Below are 24442 nucleotides of genomic sequence, written 5' to 3'. Positions count from 1 at the left end.
AAGCTTCTACTTGGAGTTCAGTGCACACCTTCACCAAACACTATCACTCAAGTCTTTACTCTGAGACTAGAGCTTGTTTTGCCACTGCAGTTTTGCAGGGCCTACTAGCTTCTTCTAACCCTGTGTGACTCCACCTCCCTTCCTTAGCTTTGGGATTCAACCCAAGTGTGATGACTGCAGCAGGGTAACGCGATGAACATAGTACAGTTTTGTACCTACCATAAATGTAGATGTTCAAATGTTCACCCTGCTGCAGTCCAGGTTACCCTCCCTCCATCCCTTCTGAACTAGCTGAACTTATCTCTACCACTTTATCCTATACTACCTCTGTGGTGTATTTGCTTGTACCTAAGGGTTTTGTTTTATTTTTATATAGCCATATGTATATATTTATATATATTTTGCCTACCTTTTTGGGGCACCTGACATCTGGGGCAAGAAAAACTGAAGAAAATGGCGTCTGATGCCTCTTATATACCCCTGGCGCACTGACGTCGGGGAAGAAGCGACAGCAACAGACTCCGGACTAAAACTTTGGAATTCGGGCCGACTGCGGGACCGCCTGACGGCTGGATAACCCAAGTGTGATGACTGCAGTAGGGGGAACACTCTAACATCTACTTTTATGGTAGGTACAAAACTGTACTTTTCAGGGTGGGCTCCATGCACTTTCAGTTCTCTGCTCTTCCCTTTGGCTTATCTACTGCGCCCAGGGTGTGCACAAAGTGTCTAGTTTCAGCCATTGCATTTTGCAGGTAGAGAAATATTCAAATTTACCTGCACTTGGACGATTCTGATTCAGCCAGAAAGCAAGGACTTGTTATTACAACACCTGGCATTTGTAAAGAAACTTCTAACCTCACTTGGGGGTACACACCATCAACATAAAGAAATCTCATCTAGTACCCAACAGATTGTATTCCTGGGAGCAAGCTTGAACACACCTTCCCAGATGGCATTCCTCACTCTTGAGAAACAAGTTTATTTGACAACCTACTTCAAACTACTGGCCACAAACTCAGCTGTCTGCAAGGGAAATACTGCAAGCTCTGGTGTTCATGGGCTCTTGCATTCTGCTAATTCCATATGTAGGACTGCATATGAGGAATCTCCAGTGGTATCTAAAAAGTTGATTGTGTCATCTTTCTCAGGACCTGGAAACAATGAGTCCTATCATTCCTTGTCTAAGGACAGAGTTCCTTTGGTAGGCAGAGGCCTGCTACCACCACAAGGGACTCATTTTTAGTCTACCCCCTGCCGCCCAACCCCTAACAGACTACTCAGACTATGCATGGGGGGTCTCACATGGCAGGGCTATGCATTCAGGGCAAATGGAACCCGAAACAGATGCACCTGCATATCAGTCAGAACAAAATGTTAGCTGTACAGAATGCTCTAACAGCCTTCAAAGACCGTATTCTTCCAGGACAATTATTGGTAAAGACAGGCAACACCACCGTTATGTGATACATAAGCAGGGGGAAACCCACTGCTACTCTCTCTGCAGTCTAGCCATGGCTCTGTGGAACACAGCCTTGAGCTAGGAAGTACACCTGCAAGCTCAATTCCTGTCAGGAAAACTAAATTCACTGGCAGACGACTTGAGCAGAAATCTCATTGAGCTACACGAATGGAAACTAGAACCCAAAATATTCAACCTCTTGAGGAACAAATGGGTGACTCCAGAGGTAGACCTTTTTGCCTCCCCTCAGAACTACCAATTGAACAAATTCTGCACTATAACTCCTCACAGTTGAGCTTAAAAAGTGGATGCCCTGGCCTTTACCTGGGAAAGCCTCTCGGTTTATTCCTTTCCCCCTCTGCCTTTCCTCTTAAAGGTTCTACTAAAGATCAAACAGGACAAGCCAAGGACAATACTGATTGCACCAGACTGGCCACGCCAGGACTGGTACCTCCTCTTGCGCAGTATGACACTGCTACAACCATGGCACCTGTCTCAGACCCCTTCCCTGCTGTCCCAGCAGGTGGGCCAGATTCTGCACCCTCCACTTCAAACCCTGCAGCCTGGTTAATTCCATAAGGTCTCCTCTAATATCCCTCCGTAAGCAGGTGCTGGATGTCATTCTGGAGACAAGGAGGCCTAGTACCAAAAAAATCCTATGCTGACAAGTGGAAAAAATACTGTTCCTGGATCCAGGCTCAGGGAGTGGTCACAACGGTGCCCAGCTTACCTCATATTCTAGAGTACTTAACAGAAATGCTCCACAAGGGCCTATCCTTCTCGTCAATTAAGATTCATGCCTTGGCCATTTCAGCACATTATACTATTGAGCCACCCCTCTTCTCTCACCCCTTGCTAAAGCAATTTCTTAGAGGGGCCAAACACCCCCCAGGAGAGCTCCCACTCCAGCCTGGGACCTTAACTGTCTATTGAAAAAGCCCCCACCCCCGAGCCAGCTGCAACAGCAGAGTTGAAATTCCTTTCTTGGAAAACAGCCTTACTTCTAGCCTTCACTTCAGCAAGAAGAGTGTCTGAATTGCAGGCCCTCATGGCAGTGGAACCCTTCATTATCTTCCCTGAGGACAGGGTTTCCCTCAGGACTAATCCTTCCTTTATGCCCAAGGTGGTGTCTAGTGTGGCCCTAAACCAGTCCATTCATTTGCCAGTATTTTTCCCTAATCCACAAAACAAAGGGGACCGAATACTGCACTCACTGGACTTGCACATACAACTTGGATTCTAATTGGACAGGACTAAGCCTTTCAGAAAATCTGACCAGCTGCTAGTTGGCTTTTGCTGCATGGGCAGAGGGGAAGGCCATTTTAAAGCAAGCCTTCTCCAAATGGATAGCCCATTGCATTCATTTCTGCTACAAGCACCATGGAAAACCTACCCCGCAGGGGATAAGAGCACATTCCATCAGGGCTGCATCTACCTCTACAGCCTTTCTGAGGAGTCCCTACCAGGGACATCCTGGAATCTGCTACCTGGAGCTCTGTACATACCTTCACCAAGCATTACCACCTGCCTTTTTTTTTTTTTCTAAATCCAAAGCTGGATTGTCCACAGCAGTCTTGCAGGGCTTAATAGCTGGCCCTAATGCTCTTTAACTACCTCCTCCCTTCCTTAGCTTTGGGAATCAACCCAAATGTGATGACTGCAACACTGAAACACAAAACATAGTACAGTTGTGTACACTTGGCATAAATGGAGATGTTAGAGTGTATTCACTGTTGCAGTCCTGGTTACCGTCCCTCCAGCCCCCTGACTTCTCTTGGCTGTACCTTTCCATGTATTTTTTCATGTGTATTTGCTTTTTGATGGGGGTGTACCATACCATATAATTGCTGTTGTGGGGGCACCTGGCATCTCGGGCAAGGAAAACTGATGCAATGGTGTCAGCTGCATGTTTTATACCCCCTGACGACCTGACGTCATGGAAGAAGTGAATGCATCTGACACAGAAATCTGAAGACTCTGGTTTTCAGGCCGGCTGAGGGCTACCTGCAGGCAGATAACCCAAATGTGATGACTGCAAAAGTGAATACACTCTAACATCTACATTTATGGTAAGTGTGCACAACTGTACTATCCTTATTCCTTGGCCTTTTCTAGTAATAAGCCTGTCAAGTAGGTGAGACATTTTTGAATTTTTAGACTAAATTTTAGTATCCTATGCCTGCTTAGTCGCACAAATACATGTTAAGATCTTTGGCATCATATTTATTTTGTCATATAAAACCAATTTTACAATTACAGATACAATTTTGCATCCAAAATGTGGTGATCCTTGCAATACTAGAAAAATGTTTAAACCTCATTGGGTCCAAACCAATCTTTGGGGAACACTAGATGTTACAGGCAGGAAATATGAATTAATTTTGTGGGTGTTGACACAGTGCTGTCTTCAGTTAAGTTCATGATCCATATAATTAACAACTGCTGTTAGTTTCACGTGTTTCTGAATAAAATGGAATGACAACAAACCTGGGCAAGTCGAAAAAGATCTCGGATGGAGACAAATCCGTATCCAAGGTCATTGTTTGATAATGAAAGCATTCTAAGTTGCTCATAGTAGCTCTTTGCTTTATGATACTGTGTTGGTCAATGTCCTTAACTGTCAATCTGAAGCCCTGAATTGCACAATTGTTTTAGTAGACTTCTTTCAAAGCACTTTTTGAGATGTCAGCTCGACAGCTGTAATTGTAATTGCTAATGTTCCTGCCCTTTTTATGTACAGGTTTAATACAAGATATCTTCCAGTTGTAAGGTACAGTACTGTTTTCCAGTAATTAAAAATTATAAAATGGGTACAGGAACCTCCTAGAGGTTCTAGATACCTTTCCTGGCCCATAGATTTAATTTTTTTAAATTTTGAGAAGACATTTTCTGATGGAATCTGAAGAGAAGACAAAAGCTTGAGAGAGTTATCTGGTCTATAGTAAGACCAGAAGAACCAATGTCTCTGTTTACTGCAAAATAATCATGAAACTCACACCTTGTAGCGTAAACATCAGTTAATATTGTATCATTATTCAAAATAGCTTCAGTAGAAGATGCCCTTGTACCCAAAAAGTTAATATATGTGTGAATTTTTTTTTGTGTGTGGGTACTTGTCAGTTTATTTTCATAGCCAAGATTATTTCGGATAATTTTTTTACATGTTGAGTAAAAAAAAAAAAAAAAAAAAAAAAAAAAAAAGATTTTTTACATAAGTAGGAAACATTGTTAGGGTTTTGTAGTGTGCCTTTTCTTTGTAACTTTGATTCACTTACTCCACCATATAGGAAATGTTAACATTTTCTAAATAGATTCTTTAACACGGCTACTAGAGTAGTTTTTTCCACGTTAAGAGTACCCATTATTCTGAGATTTAATAGATGACTAGTCTGTACTACTACATTTCGTAAAAGTTTTCATTAATCTTAACATGTAAAAAGTTTTTCCACGAAAGGATCTTTTTTTATATTTAGTTCCCTCTAAAGCGTAATTGTTATGGTCAGAACATTCCCGGGGACATGTCACTCTTAAAATTCTATATTTTATTTTAATGTTAGCCGCAGTTGGCTCTGCAGTATTTCCTCACATTTCTTTTAGTCCGTAAAATTTAAGTACTTCCTCAAAAAAGTTAATGACATGGAGTTCAACTTTTTCCAGAGTAAATGGTCACCCAAAATTAAAATTATTTTTCTTATTCACAATTTCTTGACTTTATCAGGTAATCCCAATGCTTTGTACTTTTATGATAGTTTAAAACTGAAAATGCTGTTGTGTTAAGGATCCAAAATTTGTTTCATAAAGAATTCCAACTTTTTCAACACATTAAAGGCAAATATTTCTGGACCCATAAAGTCACTAATTAAACTTTACCCTTGGGTATTCTGTTTGATTAAGTCTTTAATGATAAATTGAGTTGCATGATTCAGTGATGTCCATAATATGAAAACTGCCTTTAGCTGTTAGGCTTGTAAGTTTGTCACATTCGTTACTCTGGTTTCTTGGAAGGTTAATATTTTGTAGTTGTATCAAACAGTCTGTCACTTATCTCGTCTCAGTTAACTGCGCCTCTAGGTATCAAATATTGCTTGTTCATATTTGCATCAGTAATTCCCAAACTATGCTATGTACAAAGTTTTAAAACCTAAAGCTTACACAATAGCAAACTCAATTGCATGAATATTTGACCTCTGTCTAGTACAGGTAAATAGATATTAACTGTTGTTTTTTATGATACTAATGTATATCGATATAATGTTTACATTTTTCTAAATATCTCAACAATCGGGTAACACAGAACTTGTTAGCCTCAAACGAAACCTCTCGGATAGATGAATAAAATGCTGCTAACAGTGTGTGTGTAACTTGAGTGATTGCTGAAATATTTAAGTTGTTTGCAGCATATTACAAACTTAAGTGTTTATGTTGACTTATGAAATTTGGGTAAGACCTATAACCTAAAGAATACTATCACTATAAAAATAGTTTGTGCTGAAGAATTTGCCATTTATACTTTCATAATCCCTGTGGTTCCAGAGATATGAACATTTGTTTAAAATGTAAGGACATAATTTAATTCTGTCAAAAGGTTTAGACTCCACCCATTGGAAGATACAGTGCAATCTTACTGAGCTTCATTGGAGTGAATGAGTTAAAACAAAAAATGTAATCTTCCATAATTTTAATTGCCGTAAGTGGTACCATATGGATTAAGATGCTGCTCAAGATGCAGTTTCAGGGTTTCTGCTACGCTTTCAGTCCTTGGTAGGAATCTGTGGCTGAAGTCCCAGTCCTCTTTACAAAGATGAATGTACAGCAGCTGTTCAGACTTCCAGAGGAACGATGCATTTAAAAATTAGAGGGCATTGGGAAAATTATAGTCTATCCAAGCATATGTCTGACTTTCCTTGCCCAGTGCACCAGGAATTGCTCTTAAGTAGCAATTCAAGTCTTTAATCTTCTTTTTACTGGAAGGACAGAAATGGAAAATAATTCAAAGATAAAAAGGCCCTCTAGGGGGTAGCTGTGACTGTGGCAGCCCCCTGCCTGTCCCAACCCCATCCTGGTCATTTTTCCTCTTTCCTCAGACCATTGTGGGGTAAACTTTTTTCTAGGGTTAGGACAGTATTTTGCTTCTGCCATCTTGAAGGACATTCTTTAGTTGCCTTCTGCGTTTTTACTGCTTTTCTGTCTATGGTTAGCTTGAAGGTGACTTGGGTGCTACTGTACTTGACATGTAATGGAAGATGTCCTTATTGCCATGTTGCAGTATTCTTACTGTAGGACTAAGCCTGGCTGCTGTTGGTGCGTGTGATGTCACATACATGGCTATAAACCGGGGGGCTTAAATGTGATGTTGGCATGCGCAGACCTCAGAACTTTTCTGCCGCGTTCGAACATTAGATTGATCGCAAAGCTCCTCTACCTATCAAGATGTCTAAAGCTAAGTACCCTGTTGGGGAATTCTTAAAATTTATTTTCTTTTGAGCTTGGTGTGCTTGTTTGTTCTTAGCCGATGTCCGCTAAAAAGGGTAAATGCCAATGTGGCTGTCAAATTCCGCATAAGGACTCCCATGACCATTGCATTTTCTGTTTAGACCGGGAACATGACCATATCTTCTGCGCCATCTGCCAATCCTTCATCCCTAAAATGCTTAGAAGTTGTCTGGCTGCCCTTAATCTGTATTTAGAAAGTCAGAGGCTTAAAAGGTAAGCTCTTACGATGGATCTGGAGTCGGCTGCCCAGGTAAAACCACCAAGGAAAAAGGCCAAGCTTTCACGGCCTAATACCTCTGCTCCTCTGTCAGACACCCACCAACTGCTGATGGAGGGGTTGAAGAACGTCTGTTAGAGCCGTGTAAATCAGCACCTCCCTTTGAGGAAGCCGCTTGAAGTACTGCCCGGGACGTCTGCAGAGGTTACTGAGACGTCAGTTTCTACTGGAGTCTAGGGGGAAACCAGGCTTCACCGGACACCTGTCTGGGATGCAGAGTCTCTTTCTTTAGCTCGGGCCCTGGAATGTAGGCTTTCTCCCTAAACTACCCCCTTTAAAAAGGAAACAAAAGAGCAACCATTTATCTTCGAGGGACAGCCTGACCTGCAATCTTTTACACAGTCTTTGTAGGCCTTTAGGCCCTTGGCCTCATCTCCTTCCAATATCCCAGTGCTTGGCCCAAGACCTCCCTCAGCAACTGCAATCCCACCTCCCAATTCTGAGGAGGATGAGTTTTTTTTTCCTCCTCAGATGAGTCTATTACTTATCACAAATAACTTCCCCCTAGAATACTGTTCCCCAGATGAGGAATCCATAGACGGGGAGACTCTTCCTTTGGACCTCACTTTTGGGAGACCATAACTGAAATGTAAGAATATTTTAAAAGGGATACTTCCTAAATGACTGAAACTCAAAAGATAATTTGAGCTGCTGCAGGTTGGATTTCCCTCAGTCTGATATCCCACCAGTTATACCTGCATAGTTAGATACATTTGTATCAGCATCTAAAAATCCTTACTCTCAGCCAACCTGCTCCACAGAGACCTGATCAATTCTTTAGGGTGCCTGGTGACCACAAATTTCTAGTACTCACCCCCCCACGTTGGACAATGCTGTGATAGCTGTAGCCCCAGATAAGCAATCAAGACTGATTCCATCTTTGTCCCTTTTGCGTACTGGCAAGGATAGCAAGAACACTGGGCAGGCTGGGTAGCAAGGTTTATACCTCCTCCACCTTAGCCTTCAGAGCTGTTAATTACCAAACCAGTATGATGAAGTATGCCTTGGATTTAGTATCCCAAGCTTCTACTGTACTGTCTTCCTTGCTTGACTCTGCCAACAAGACAGAAATAGCATCAGAATTTACCCTGGCATCCCAGGTAACCAGGCACTGTATTTAGATGCAGTTATGATGCAAGCAGAGGCATCTGGTATAACTGCTGCATCATCATCTGTGCTTCACAGATACTCCTGGCTTAGGCTGCAACCTTTGCCTGAAGGTTTCAAATCTAAAATTCTAGATGACCCATTAGACCACAACCTTCTGTTTGGAAAACTATCTGCTGAACTGTTTAAGAACTTGCAGTAGAAGAGCAAGGAGCTACAAGATGATATACACCTTCTGGTGTCTCCAGTACCAAAATTCTACAGAAACTGTCCAGCTAAAACCACCTTTGTCATTAGAACCCCCTCCACTACTATCTCTTCTTCCAGACATAAGAAAGGAACCAGGAGGAAAACCTCTTCTAGGTCCGCCTCTTTTCAACCTACCCACAAACTGCCCTTTTAGGACAGGGTCAATACCAACAACGTGCGACTGCCTTGCCCAGCTCCCACTGTCATCCTGTCTCTCCCATTGTCTGCCCCTTTGGAAAACTATCTGCTCCTAACAGCTGGGTTCTGGCAATAGTGGAAAAGGGATATTTCTTATCTTGGCAAGTAAGGCCCACACCACTCTGCATTCCATTCCCATCCAAAACCCAACTTTACCTTATTCACATTGTCCAGAACCTACTGGCTCATGGAACCATAGAGCCTGTTCCCTCAGTCCAAGAAGGAAAGGGCTTCTACTCAAGGCTATTCCTAGTGCCAAAAAGGACGGACCATGGAAGGCCAATCCTGGATTTGTCTTTCCTAAAACTTCGTTTTAAAGTCCATTCCTTCAGGATGCTATCCCTCCAAACCCTCCTTCCACTATTGCCACTAAAAGCATTTATGGCCCCTCTGGACCTGAAGGAGTCCTACCTCCACATCCCCATACAACATACACACAAAGTATGTGTTTTGCTGGGCCCTGTTCTCACTTGCAGTTTACTGCCTTGCCCTTTGGTTTATCCACTGCCCCCACGGTCTTAAAATGCCTAACTCCTGCCATAGCCTACTGCAGGACCGGGGGCATTCAAACGTCTCCCTACCTAGATGATATCCTTATCCTTGCAGAAACAGAAAACACCCTTAAAAAAACCACCTGCAGTTTTCCGTGTCTCTGGTACAACGGTTGGGTTTCACCCTGAACCTCTCCAAATCATTCTGATCACTAGAGCACTACAAAATCTTCCTCTGATGCAGGATCCGAACAGAACTGATTAATGCCTTCCTTCCTCAGGACAAAGTCCTTTCCCTAATAGATCACGTCTAGGACCTTCTTCAGGCCCATCAACTGTCAGCAAGACTATTCATGTGACTTCTGGGCCTCATGACAGCCACTATAGCCTTGCTACCACTAGCCAGGATGCACATAAGGAAGATACAGTGGTACCTAAAGAATCTGTGGCCCCATCACAGCCACCCTCTAGAATTCCAGATACCTTTCCTACCCCACTTAAAAACAGAGTTAGCGATGGATTTAACAAGTTCAGTTGAACCCAGGCCTTCCCCTTCTACCTCACACACCAGCTCAGCATATGCACACAGATGCCTCAGATGTGGGCTGGGGGAGGGGGGGGGCAACCATGAAGGGCCTCAAGGTGCAAGAATGCTGGCAGGCAAACACATCAACATCAGGGAGATGACTGCTATCTAGCCCTAAAAGCCTTTGTCCCTCTCCTACAGCCAGGCCCCGTGCAAATCTTCACAGACAACAACACAGTTATGTGGAACATCAGCAAACAGGGTGGCACCACGTCTTACCACCTCTGCAGGCTGGCAATATAGGTTTGGGACCTAGCTGCACAACACAACTTCTCTGCTGGTAGTCTACATCCTATCCCAGGACAACCAGCAAACGGATGCCCTTGGCAGATAATTGCTTGCATCACAAGTTGATGTTGCACAGAGAAGTATTTCTAGACATTGTCCACCAGTCTCCTGGTCACCACCTCAAATAGATTTGCCTCACCCCAGAACAGACAACTGAGAAAATTTTGTACCAAGGACCACTCCCCACTACCCTGGAGATTGGATGCCTTCACCGTCTCATGGAAGGGATGATTTCTGTATGCCTTTCCTCTCGTTCAAAAGGTCCTCCTGAAAATCAGGAGGACATGCCAGAAATCGTGCTTGTGACTCCCTACTGGCCAAGGCAGCATTGGTTCCCCCTACTACTGTCAGTGTGCAAGGGCATTCGCCACAAGTTGCCCCACAAGATGGATCTACTCACATAGAAGTGAACTCTCATCCACCCTGACGTGGAGACACTGTGCCTAACACTTTGGATAATAAACTTTTAATACCCTTCAGACACAGCTACTCTGAGGATGTGCCTTCTCTCCTGAGGGAGGCCAGGAAACTTGACACTAGGAGATCCTACACTTTTTTAAAATGGGAAAGATTCTTCAAAGACATAGGGACCTCTTTAAAGCAGATGTCCCCCTAGTCTTGGTTTGTTTGTGTGAACTTATCAAGGCAGGCCTTTCATACTCTTCAGTGAAAGTGCACCTGTGTGCTGTCTCTGCCTGCTTACCCTTAGACCCTCCTTTACTCTCCAGGTTAGATGTTAAATTATTCCTTGAAAGGTGTGTTGCACATTAAACCACTGAGGAAGCCCATCCCACCGCCTTGGGAGCTATATTTTTATCCTGGAAAACTCGCACTGACTCCATTTGAACCAGTTCTGCATCCCTACAGATGTGCACAAGTAAAACAATCTTACTGGTAGCCCTCACCTCAGCTAGAGGGGTGTCAGAGCTACAGGCACTCATGGCATGTCCTCCCTACACTAGCTTCCACAAAGCTAGGGTGACCCTGTGCACCAACCCCTCCATGCCCAGAGTGGTCAATGAGCTATCATTAACTGAGTCCATGCAACTACCCATCTTCTTCCCCTCTCCTACCAGTGACAGTGAAAGAATACTCCACTCCCTGGATGTTCACAGGCAGTTAAGGTTTTACTTGGAGAAAACTAAGACCATTAAGTAATCTAATCAACTTTTTGTATCCTTTCATCCCAGAGCCCTGGGCAAGGCAGCCTCCAAACAAGCTATCTCCTGTCTGATCAGAAAAACTGTCTGCTTCTGTTACTCCTACCACGGCAATTTACTTGTTTCTGTGGTTGAGCACACACCATTAGGGCTTTGTCGCATCCTCCAAGGGCCTTCAAGGCCTAGACACAGCCTCCATCCTGGAGACAGCCACCTGGTCCACTGTACATACTTTTACCAAACACTACAAATTGGGTCATATCTCCAGAGCCAGAGCAGGTTTCACCAGGGAAATCCTGCAGGGATTTCTGGAAGCCACTACCTCTACCTCCAGCCTTTCCTCCTCTTTAAGCTGGGGTACTGTCCCACAGTAAGAATAATGCAACATTGTAATAAAGACATAGAATAGTTGTGGAAAATCTTAACATAATCATAGATGTCCTTCTCTTCCTTGTTGCAGTATTCCTTCCCTCACATTTCCTTTCACCTGTCTATGGGGCACTACGTAGACTGAGCCTCACTGGGCAATCAGTGACATTTCACTTGCCTGGGGGGGGGGGGGGGGGGCATTTGGCTCTACCTAGTCCACTGCCCTACTGGGCAGTTCTGAGGCCTGTGCGTGCAGATGTCAAGTTTATGGCGCTGTGTGACGTCCCACGCACCAACAGCAACCAGGATTAAGCTTTTGTGTAGGAGCCGACGTTCGGCTCGCCTGAGGCAGAGAATCCCACAGTAAGACTACTGCAACATGGAAGAGAAGGACATCTATAGTTATGGTAAGACTTGCACAACAACTGTTCTTTTTATCCAGAGATATGGGGGGGGGTTAGGATGTAAATTTATCACAGCAGTTTGTTTTAACTGATGAAATGTTGGTTCCATTAATTGTGTATAAAGAAGACTCATTTGTTCTGCAGAGGAGTAGGATGTCAAGGTGGTATAAAAAAGTTGGACACATCATGGAAGATTCGTAAGTGATGAATTAATGTAAAAGGGCTGCCCAAACAGATAACTAAGGATTTTGAGGCGATATGTCATTTTTAATTAGTCTCTCAGGTTTATCAGACTGACTGATTGATTAGAGAAATGTGTCAGATGGGGCACTACTTCCGTCCTAAACCCTTTTGTTATAAAGAGAATTAAGGTGAGTGTGGATCTAAAAGGCATGCCTTTGGAGTGTTATACGTAATGAACTGTACTAGAGTTTTTCTCGTTTATTTGATAGCATTGCTGTTGCACAGTAATCTGCAAACTTTGTATAACCATAGGTCAGCTGCCTTGAATGTAGCTGTACTTCTACTGACTCTTGTGATTTTTACCTTAACGAGTTTAAGTGTATTGCTGAACTGATGGTGAGTTGACTTCCTTTTATTTTGTCAGTTAAATAGTCAAATCACTGACGCTGCTGTTAATAATTTGGGCCATAGATTCAGTACTGAAAGAGAAAGGGGTTAATTGCTTTTTTTGTTGCTGCACATAATTAATTAGCTTATGTTAGAGTTCTGAGGGCTGGCTGGTTGGCAAGCCAGGTGTACAGAGGACACTGATTCAGACAGGGCATAAGCATGTTAGCAGTAAGTACATCGATTAATTCACAACAGTTAAGTTTCATGACTGGCTTAATAAATGCAAGTAAAATGCAAATATACAACGTATACCTAGGGATAGAAGAGGGGGAGTAACCTATTTAATGCTACCTTTTCTAAAATAATTGTTTGCCTTTTTTGTTTTTTATTGGCTTGTGGCTCCTGCCAGAGGGTGAAGGTTAAGTTTTGACTTTGTCTGGTTTGACAGACATGCGTTAGAGACATGTGGTGCCAGTTGTACAAGTGCATTACAGTACAGTTTAGTATCTGCTTTCTGTTGGTATCACACGCATTTTTGCATTTCACAGTATCTTTTTTACTTCCACGTTTCCACAAATGGATCACGTTCATTTTTTTATATAACAAAACGTGTTCTAAGGGGTCATACTTTTCCACTTATGTTTCAGATGTCCTTTGTAGTATGTGTTTCACAGACTTGATTTTAAATGAAAATGAAGACAACTTTTTCATCATTGCCTGGCAAAGGGGATTGAAAATGTTTGTGACTGGTTCCTGAAAATTATCTAGCGTGATCAGTGCTCCACTCCTGTCATCAAATGGAAATAAAAGTATTACGAGGTGTATTTAGTTATCTGGCAAAGAGTGGGTGAAGGGCCCTTTTTATATATTTGTTTCTTTCATATTCTTTCTAACGTGGTTCAAAGTTTGGTTTGTGAAAAGTACTGCATGGCTTTGGATTTATGATTGGGTCTTGTCTCGTGATCCATTCATAGTGTATACCATGCTACAGAAATTTGTATTCCGAACCATTGTCAAACCTTTTGTAGGTTTGGTTCACTGATGTGAGTACTACAAGCAAATTATTTAGGTATTGCAAGTATGTTTACCGTATAGAGTGGTGAACTTGTGGTCATTAAGTGTTGTGTGCGTGCTGGAGGAGGGGGGGCGGGCTGGCTGGTTAGTTGTGTAGTAAGCAGCCCTTTCTCATTAAATGATCAAGCCGGCAGTGATTAGGATAAATGCAGTATGTGAATATTTGAAAAAGCCAGCCAGCATGGTGTTGGGGCAGTACTTGGGAAAGATGCAGGCTGCACAAATGGAGACCTGTGCTTCAGAAATATGGTAGATGTCTTTATGAGAAATGGTACAGGTGTGGGGGTGAGTGCTGTTAATCCTGCTGACTTTGCAGTGCAGTATGTATATAGGTTAAATGTTAGTCCTGCCAGATGCACGTGTAGGCCAATGTGCATTTTAAATTTTTATAGAGGAGACCACCAATGTTAATGGAGAAAACTTGGAGAGCAAAGTGTGTAGGAGAAAGGTTACAGGTAAAATTTCATGACTGGCTTAATAAATGCAAGTAGAATGCAAATATACAAAGCATACCTAGTGATAGAAGAGGGGAGTAACATTTTTAATGCTACCTTTTGTAAAATAGTTTGCCTTTCTCGTTTTTTTATTGGCCTGTGGCTCCTGCCAGAGGGTGGAGGTTATGTTTGGACTTGGTATGTTTTGACAGACATGCTTTAGAGACGTGCCAGTTGTACAAGTGCATTACAGTACAGTTTATTATCAGTTTTGTCTTCAAACCAAAAAACTAAAATCCACTGTGTGGAGCAATATACCCTCCAAAAAATTGTTTCAGATCCAGTTAATAAAAACTAACTGTCTTTATTAACAAAGTAGATTCCAAGTATCAAGTGTAAGCGCATTCGTCTGCCAACATGCAGACTGTCAAATACATAATCTTACTCATTAAGCACCTTTAAAGTAAAATTACACAAATAATTTCAAGCGACATTCTTGCAAAATTATGAAGAATGTAATCTTGTCTCATAAGACCTCTGCTCTGGCAACTAAAATGGGCTTTATAGAAGCTAGTTCATTAATCCCAGGTAATTCACACGCATTTAAATGCAGTTGCCATCGCAGTTCACATTCCTCTATTTTATTGTGCCAATTACCCCGTCTGGCTTTCTTCTCCACTATTTCTAAAATCCCAAATCTAAAAACAGTGTATGAGGGGCAAAGTAGTGTTTGTTCAGGGCGTTAACATTGGCAGTTCGTGTGGAATACAGATGTTCATATGTCCCCTCCTAAAAATCCTCTCAGTTTTCCCAATGTAAAATCCATTACATCCTTCACATATGCCAATGTATACCAACCCTTTGCTTCCACAATTACCCGCTGCTAATCTAATCGCTTTCAAAGGTTCACCTACCCTTACTACCTGGTCTCTACGTATGTAGACACATTGTGCACACATCCCACATGGTCTCATACTTTTATCAGACACCTTTTTTTAAGGGATGTTCCAAGAGGTGTTTGACATTATTATCCATCTTATGGGTGAATGTTGGATGAGCCTAACTTCTCCAAAAGTTCATTATTAATACCCGGAATTGTCCAGTTTTTCTCTAAAATCTTCCTGTTCCCAGTATGTGTCCAAAAGTGGTTATCCGAAGTACCCAGTAGGGGGATAAACTTAGTACCCCACCCTTCAAGTTTCCAAACCCAATTCATGGGTTAGTGAATCTGAGTACCCCCGTGCCTTAAACATCTCAACTAGATTTCCCATTTCTATTTTGAAATAGTTCAAGGTGGAGCACATTCTTGCTCCCCTTATTTGCCCTCTAACAAGGTTCCTTTTAATGTGATAAGGATGTTTACTATTAAACCTCAGAAAACAGTTCAAATAAGTATGTTTACGGAATACCTTGGAAGCAAATCTGTTGAGCTGGAGATCTCTATTAATGGTTACATCTAAATAATCAATAACCACATTGTCAAATACATGACTAAATTTGAAATAAGGATCTTTAATTTAAAACATCTTTAATTATACAGCGGAGACAATAGGGAAAGAACATTTTAAGTTATTTGAAAGGGGATTTAAGTTTGTACCGACTAACACCCCGGATATATCTAATGTGCTTACTAAACTCAAATTATACATAAGGAAGCCACATTTTCAATTTTTTCAAGGTGACAATGTGGAAACAAGTTTTAATAAGGAATTTAAGAAAGAGCACATTTAATCCTACACTTCACCCTATGTTGCAACATTTCGGACTAATTTGTTCTAAAGAAATTTTTCATGAACATTCTAAACACAAAAATAGATTTTATAATATTTCTAAAGAAAAGGAGATACTGCTAAAAAACTTGGACATCTGATGCTATTCGTTCTATGAAACCGGATAAAGGGGGTGGAGTGATGTTGGTAGATCAGATCGATTATGTGAATGACCTTGTTGCAGGACACCAACAAATATACTAGCGTGTCACTGAATGAGATACATGTCGCATATAGGAGGTTTCAGTTATTTTTAGAGGACAATTTATATCAAGGGGTGATTAATGAAGAATTGTACATTTTTTTGCAGAATGAATACCCTACTATCCCGACAGTGTTAGGTATCCCTAAGGTCTACAAAGTTGTTCATCACCCACCATATAGATTAATAGTAGCCGGGCACAACAGCTCGACCTATGCTTTGGGGTATTTGTGGACCGTTTGGTGAAGAAAATCCTTCCTTTCAGCCAGGTGATTGTAGATTCCTGGGATTTTTTTTTACTAGAATTAAGGATGAATATTTTGAATTGACCAAAGGTTTTTCCACAGTGGATGTGGTGGACCTGTTTGGTTCAATTCCTCATGAGGTTGGCCTAGAATTGTTTAATGAAGCATTAGTGCAGCATTCTAATTTGAGTAATACTATGATAAATTTTGTGACAGAATTGATGGAACAAATATTATAGGTTCATAGGTAGGCACTAGGCTATCGGCCCTAGGGCCCATACAAGACTAGCCAAAAAATGTACCCTGGCTTTCGCCACCCAAGAAAATTATTTTCCTATGCTCCTGTCGAGCAGAGCCACAGAAGTGATCCCCGGGGTGAATTTCCCATCCAATCAAGATTTTTCTTGAGTGCTAATGAGGAGCTCTGTTTGACATAGGTAGTCTGTTCCAGAGTATGGGAAGTCTCTGGGACAGGAATTTATCCCTCCAGCATGTTCTGTTTATTGTGGTGACAAGGTTAAGGTCCCTAGAGCATGTAGCTCGGAGGGATTGGGATTTCTTTAATTGGAGCATGTCCAACAGCTCTGGCTTTGACATAGCTTTGTATGTTAGGCAGAGATCGCCCCTGAGTAGGCGATATGTGATGGAGTAAAGCTGTAGTTTTTTGAGACTGTCTGCATAGGGCATCTGTTTGAGGCCAGTAATCCTCTGTGGTCTTTCCAGTTGTTGTAGATGTCTTGTGAGGTACATACCAAAAGGGGCGTTGTACTCTATAATGGGTCTAATGAGTGATGAGTAGTGGGGAACAATGACCTCTTTTTTTTTTTTCTGGATGAGAATCTTTTTGTGATGAGATGAGCCACGTAGGAGGATTTCCTGACCACTGTGACGATGTGATTATCAAAGGAGAGACTACTGTCCACCTGTGTCCCAAGGTCTCATCACATTTTCGGCATTAAGTAAACCACCAGCTATGTGGTAGTTCATGGGTGCAGAGTTTTTACCAAAAGGGATGACAATACACTTTTTGGCATTGAGCTTCAGGCCATGGCTTTGACACCAGGAATCTGTCTCAGTGAGGCCCTTTTGTAGTTTGTCCACATCGTTAGGAGTTTCGATTTATGGCTCCTAGTTTGCAGTCATCTGCAAACTTTGTTAGCCAAAGACCTTCTGTGTTGGCCTGCACTTCAGAGAAGTAGATACCAAACAGGAGAGGACCTAGGACTGAACCCTGTGGTACTCCACTTGTCACTGGTCTGATGTCGGATTTGGAATCCGCTATTTTCGCAGTGTGGGTTCTGTCCGTGAGCCAGTTGGCAACCCATCTTATGACACAGGGATTTATACCTAGTTTGGTGAGCTTATCTATAATTCCAGAGTGGCGGATGGTGTTGAAAGCCTTGGCGAGATCTAGATAAGCTGTGTGAACCATTTTACTGTCATCTGTAACTTTGGTGACTGCTTCAAAGAAGTCACTCAGGTTTAGGCGACATGATCTGCCTTTTACAAATCCAAACGGAGTAGGGTCCAGAGTTTGGAGATTACCAATGTCTTTGTTAGTTCCATGATACGTTCCATGGCCTTGCAGACCAGGCTCGTCAGGCTAATGGGGCGGTAGTTCTCTGGCTCCCCCTTTGTGGAGTGGGATAACTGTCACAGTGCGCCATTCAGTGGGTACAAAGCCTGAGGTGAGGCTATGATTGAACATGGTACTTGGGTAGGGTGCCAGTTCATTCTGTAGTTTGTGTAGAACGCAGCCTAGGATATTGTCAGGTCCCATGGATGCTGTGTTCTTGCCTTTGGAGAGTGTTTTTTATACATGTGCAGCCGTGATTATAGGAACTTTGCATTCTTCCGGTATAGAGGTGAGCCCTCTAGGGGGTGGAGGGGGGTAAAGTTAGCACTGAACCTATCTGCTAGGATGTTGGCAATATCAGTTGGTTCTGTATATTTAGTGCCATTATGCTGTAACTCAGAGCAGATCTGAGTGTTCCCATTTAGATTCTTGACATAGCTATAGAATGCTTTGTGGTTGTTAGTCAGTGGCAATTTTGTTTTCGTAACTAGCTTTGGAGGATTTTGAGGGATCTCAACTTCTTACTGAAGTTAACTAGGGAGTTCCTCCAGTTATGGGATTTTACTCTTTTTTGCAACAGTTTCTTTCTTCTGTTGTAGAGTTTGTTTATGGCAGAGGACCACCAGATTGGGAGGATAACATATTGGTTCTATTAGGGATAGCATGATCCATGCACTCGTGTAAGTGCTTATAAAGTGCATTTGTGTAGGATTCGGCAGTTATACCTCTATTGTCCGTCTGCATGGGTGTCATGAAGTTTGCCACTTCTGTCTTAAGAAGTGTGAAGTTGGCTTTTGAGAAGTTTTTTTTACGATGGTTTCCCTAATTGGGGCTGGGGGTGGGATGTGGCTGTCTAGGCTGATTAGCTTGTGGTCGAATCTGACCAACGAGGAATTGACCTGTGGTGTGGAACACCGGTTTCCCATGTTGGTGATTACCAGGTCTAGGATATTGTTGCCCCTGGTGGGGGTGTGAATAAGTTGATCCAAGGCATTGGAATTTATGAATTCTAGAAAACGTTGAGCAAAAGAGTTGGTACATGAGTAGTTTTCCCAGTTAATGGTGGGGTAGTTGAAATCGCCCATTATTAGGGTGTTGGGTTGTACCCTAATACTTTCCAGTGTATCAAGAAATGAGGAGTGTGAATCCTGGGGCATGGTGGAGGGTCTGTAGCAAGCTACAGTTTGGATTGCGGTCTTGTCTAGAGTTAGTTGCACTTGGATAATCTCGGATGCATTATGCTGTGCAACTAGCCTGGAGGTGTGGATATCCTTAATGAATATGGACACACCTCCGCCTTTAGTGCTTCTTTCTGGGTTAGGTGGCCGTAAGGTGTGGTATGAATTGAAGCCTGGTAATGCAGGGGTGCTCTCTGGAGCTTTGAACCAGGTCTCTGTCACTGCACAGATGTCGATGTTCTCCATTTTAAGGAGTGCCTCGAGTGAGTGCATTTTGAGGTTTAGACTTCTAGCATTGAGTAGCATTACCCTCAGATTTTGCTTGCTTGTACCGGTTACAGTGGTGAATTTGTCATTTGAACCTTGCCTAAAAAAGGCACTATAAGGGTGTCAAGAGTCTTAGCCAGTATCCGGAATCCTAAGGGCGACAGGTGCAGGCCATCTCTTGCAAAGCATCGTGGACTGTCGATCATGTCATCCCAGGCAAATACTGGATCCCCTTAGAATGACACCAGAAGCTTAGCCAATTGTTGAAGTCAATCATTTTGTCCTTGTACTGTGGTATCATTCTGGGTGATGGCAGGATGCTACTCAGGGTTAGGGTCATACCTGCCTGGGATACAAGATCGGAGAGCTCCTCCATGTCTCTCCATGTAGTCCAGGGAGGTACGTCTCAGGTCATTCACGCCAACATGGACAATGACAGTGTCATATTTGTACTTATTGTGGAGTGACCTGAGTGCATGCGTTGTGGCGGATCCTGGCACCTGACAGGCAGCTGACAGTAACTTTCTCCTTGTTTAGTCTAGTGAGTGGAACATCAGTGTGCCTGACTATAGAGTCACCTATGACTAGAGTGTTGGGTACGTTGTTATGCCTTATGGGCTGTGGTTGAGTGGCATACTGAGTTTGTGGGCTGTGTCTCATTTGGGTTGTGTTGGAGGGTGGAGTTTTGATTAACTTTATATGTTTTGAGAATGAATATTACAAAGAAGTGCAAGGAGTTGCTATGGGGGCTAGTTGTGCCCCCATTTATGCAAATTTAGTGATGGCAATGTGGGAACATAGATATGTTCTCACTTCTGAATTCTAAGAACAATGGGTTATATATGTCCAATATTTGGACGATATTTATATTGCTTGAAAAAGAGATGGACAATATGTGAATCAGTTCGTGGATTACATGAACAGTATATGTCCTTATTTCAAATTTACTCATGTATTTGACAATGTGGTTATTGATTATTTAGCTGTAACCATTAATAGAGATCTCCAGCTCAACAGATTTGCTTCCAAGGTATTCCATAAACCTACTTATTCAAACTGTTTTCTGAGGTTTAATAGTCAACATCCTTATCACATTAAAAGGAACCTTGTTAGAGGGCAGATAAGGGGAGCACGAATGTGCTCCACCTTGAACTATTTCAAAATGGAATTGGGAAATCTAGTTGAGATGTTTGAGGCACGGGGTACCCAGATTCACTAACCCATGAACTGGGTTTGGAGATGCTTGAAGGATGGGGTACTAGATTTATCCCCCTACTGGGTACTTCGGATAACCACTTTTGGGCACATACTGGGAACAGACATGAGAATGTTTTTCAGGAAAGTACTATTCCAAAGAATTTTAGACATTCTATGGTGACACAATTTGGCCCGTTTGCTTTAAAAGTTAGGAAGATTTTAGAGAAAAACCTGACAATTCTGGGTATTAATAATGAACTTTTGGAGAAGTTAGGGCCTTGTCTAACATTCACCCATAAGATGGGTAATAACATCAAACACCTCTTGGAACATCCCTTAAAAAATGTGTCTGATAAAAGTACTAGACCATGTGGGATGTGTGCACAATGTCTACATACCGAGAGACCAGGTAGTTAAGGGTAGGTGAACCTTTGAAAGATATTAGATTAGCAGTGGGTAATTGTGGAAGCAAAGGGTTGGTATACATTGGCATAAGTGAAGGATGTAATGGATTTTACATTGGGAAAACTGAGGGGGTTCTTAGAAGGATATATGAACATCTGTATGCCATACGAACTGCCAATGTTAAGAACGCCCTGTACAAACACACATTACTTTGCCCCTCATACACTGTTTAGATTTGGGATTTTAGAAATAGTGGAGAAAAAAGCCAGAGGGGGTAATTGGCACAATAAAATAGAGGAATGTGAACTGCGATTTCAACTGCGTTTAAATGCGTGTGAATTACCTGGGATTGATGAACTAGCTTCTATAAAGCCCATTTTAGTTGCCAGAGCAGAGGTCATGAGACAAGATAACATTCTTCATAATTTTGCAAGAATGTCGCTTGAAATGTATTTTTACTTTAAAAATTAATTTGCCTATATACAAAGGGTATATAAAAGTGCTAAATGAGTAAGACTATGTATTTGCCGAAGTCTGCATGTTGGCAGACGAAAGTGCTTAATTTGATATTTGGAGTCTACTTTAATAAATACTGTTCGTTCTTAGTAACTGCATCTGAAACAATTTTTCGGCGGGTATATTGCTCCACACAGTGGATTTTTGTTTTTTGGTTTGAATACTTTTTATCCACTGACACGTTTGTTTAATATCAGTTTTGTCTAGGTATCCCATGCATTTTTGCATTTCACAGTATGTTTTTCATTTCCAAGTTTCCACAAATGGATCATGTTCATTTTTTTTATATAACAAAATGTGTTCTAGGGGTTCATAATTTTCCATTTATGTTTCGGATGTCCTTTGTAGTATGTATTTCACAGACTTGATTTTAAATGCAAGACAACTTTTTCATTATTTTTTGGCAAATGGGGATTGAAAATGTTTGTGACTTGGGCCTGAAAATTATCTAGCGTGGTCAGTGCTCCACTCCTGTCATCAAATGGAAATAAAAATTTTACGAGGTGTATTTAGTTGTCTGGCGAAGGGTGGGTGAAGGGCCCTTTTTATATACTTGTTTTTCAAATTCTTTCTGTCATGGTTCAAAGTTTGGTTTGTGAAAAGTACTGCATGGCTTTGGATTTATGATTGGGTCTTGTCTCGTGATCCATTCATAGTGTGTACCATGCTATAGAAATTTGTATTCCGAACCATTGTCAAACCTGTTGTAGGTTTGGTTCACTGATGTGAGTGCTACAAGCAAATTATGTAGGTATTGCAAGTATTTTGTTTACCGTATAGGGTGGTGAAATTGTAGTCATTAATTGTTGTGTGTGTGCTGGGGGGGGGGGGGGGGGCTGGCTGGCTGGCTGGCTGGCTGGTTGGTTGGTTAGTTGTGTAGTAAGCAACCCCTTTTCATTAAATGATCAAGCCAATGGTGATTAGAATAAATGCAGTATGTGAGTATTTGTAAAGCCAGCCAGCATGATGTTGGGGCAGTATTTGGGAAAGATGCAGACTGCACATATGGTGACCTGTGCTTCAGAAATGTGGTAGATGTCTTGATGAAATGGTACTGGTGTGGTGAGTGCTGTTAATCCTGCTGACTTTGCAGTGCAGTATGTATATAGGTTAAATGTTAGTCCTGCCGGATGCATGTGTAGGCCAATGTGCAGTTTAAATTTTTATAGAGGAGACCACCAGTGTTAATGGAGAAAACCTGGAGAGCAAAGTGTGTAGGAGAAGGGTTAGAAGTAAAGTTTCTCAGTCTGTAATGTACATTCAAAGTCTGAGAAGATGAAAATGAAGTAATTGGTGACTGCACAGAGCTGTTAACATGGCAAGTGGCGTGTAGAGACCATTTGCAGATGATGTCCATTTCATACTTGGCATTTAGCAATTTCTGTAGCTTAACTTTTTTTCTTATCACTTCAGCTGGGCTTCCACCATCCTCTGGTTCATTAGCTGTGATGGTGGCTGCCCCCCCACCATTTGATAGGGGTGGGTGTTTTCAGGTTTTCGTTGTTTTTTGTAGAGGTAACATTTCTTCTCAGGCCTTTGACTCCTGTGTAAATAATTAAAGGGATACTTGTTTTGTGCTGGTGCTTAACTTTAGAGAGATCATATGGTGATTCCAGCTGAATACCTAACAGATGGCCAAGCTGGATTAGCTTCCATTGGCAGTAGTACTTTATGTAAGCTACCATTTTTGAGTCACAGTACACTGTGCCCCCCTTCACGCCCTATAAAAAAATAAATAAAACTGAATAGAAGTGCTTGGCATAAGCAGCGGTGGTGCAGTGGTAGCGTTGTTGCCTCACAGCACGAGGTTCTCCTGTTCGATTCTTGGCTGGAGTGCCTTTTTTGTGGAGTCAGGATGTCCTCCCTGCGGTCGAGTGACGTTCGAAAGACATGCGTAGAATGGGTGTGCCTTCGTTGAGGGTTGGGAGTCGAGCTGGCACCTCGGCATTGTAAAAATCTGCTGACAATCATCAGCGGACCGGAGTTATGCTGTGGCGACCCCTAACCGGGAAAAGCCGAAAAGACAAACATGTTTTAAAAATGCAGTAAAAATTAAAAAGCAGTTATGGCATCATTAAACACCTCTGTTAGATGGCTGTCTCAGCCTAAGTATTGAAATTGCATGCTTTGTGCAGAATTATGGCCCTTGCCACAGGGTATGAAAGGGTGTTCTTTAAGCACCCCCCCTCCATTTGAAGCTCATATGTCTGTCTTCATCAGAAGCATTTAGAAAAACTGCAAGAGAAATATTCAGATTAGTTTTTCGTTCCTTGATGTAAAGTTGTAAAGCTATTCAACTATGCAATTTTTTTTTTTTTTTTTTTTTAGTGAAAGCAGTCTTGAGCTGAACAGTTCAGGCAGAAAGGGCTTTTGGGAAATGACAGAGGGAAGATCATCAAGATCAGGGTTAGCAGGTCAAATCAAGGGCAGTGGTCCCTCTTTGAACCGTAAGGGTGTTCATCATTTGAGTACTCACATCCCTTTAACTCTCCTTTTTAGGAGGGAGGGTGGATGAATGGATTTGCTTCTGAAGTAAGAATGTGCTTCATCTGACCACGGACCTGTAACCCAGGGAGTGCAAAGTGGAACTAAGAAAGCTGGCCTTCCTACAATAAGTTCACACCACAGTACAGTTATGAAATGTTATTTTAATGTATATGATGGTGCAGATGTAGCATGCAGGGCTGCTGCTTATAGGGTCAATCCATTCTTGGCTGAGGATCCAGTCCTTGACCAAAGGTAAAAGTACGTTTGCTCTTTGGCCCTTAGGTGTACAATCCATTTAAAAATTGGAGTGCATGGGAAATGCCATGTAATCTTTCAAGTATGTCTTCCAGACTTTTATTCCCATATACAGCAGGTACTATCCCCTCTTAAGTTTTTTTTTTTTTTTTAAACAGAGGCAAGGAAAAGGAATGCAGT

The 24442-nt window shown here is 42.0% G+C and overlaps 1 protein-coding gene and 1 non-coding gene across 3 annotated transcripts in view; both read left to right on the top strand.

The window, feature by feature from the left end:
• The window catches only part of LOC122817656 (scaffold attachment factor B2-like), a 1188489-nt gene that overhangs the window by 484365 nt on the left and 679682 nt on the right, over positions 1-24442 (top strand). The gene's annotated exons all lie outside the window — the stretch shown is intronic.
• On the top strand, positions 13583-13715 carry LOC122788501. The gene has a single exon (XR_006362700.1). It is a non-coding gene; the product is annotated as a small nucleolar RNA SNORA42/SNORA80 family (small nucleolar RNA).

This window comes from Protopterus annectens, chromosome 13.part0 (genome assembly GCF_019279795.1).
Source record: "Protopterus annectens isolate FY-2018-M chromosome 13.part0, PAN1.0, whole genome shotgun sequence".
Classification (NCBI taxonomy): Eukaryota; Metazoa; Chordata; order Ceratodontiformes; family Protopteridae; genus Protopterus; species Protopterus annectens.
This window is presented reverse-complemented; position numbering and strand designations above follow the sequence as displayed.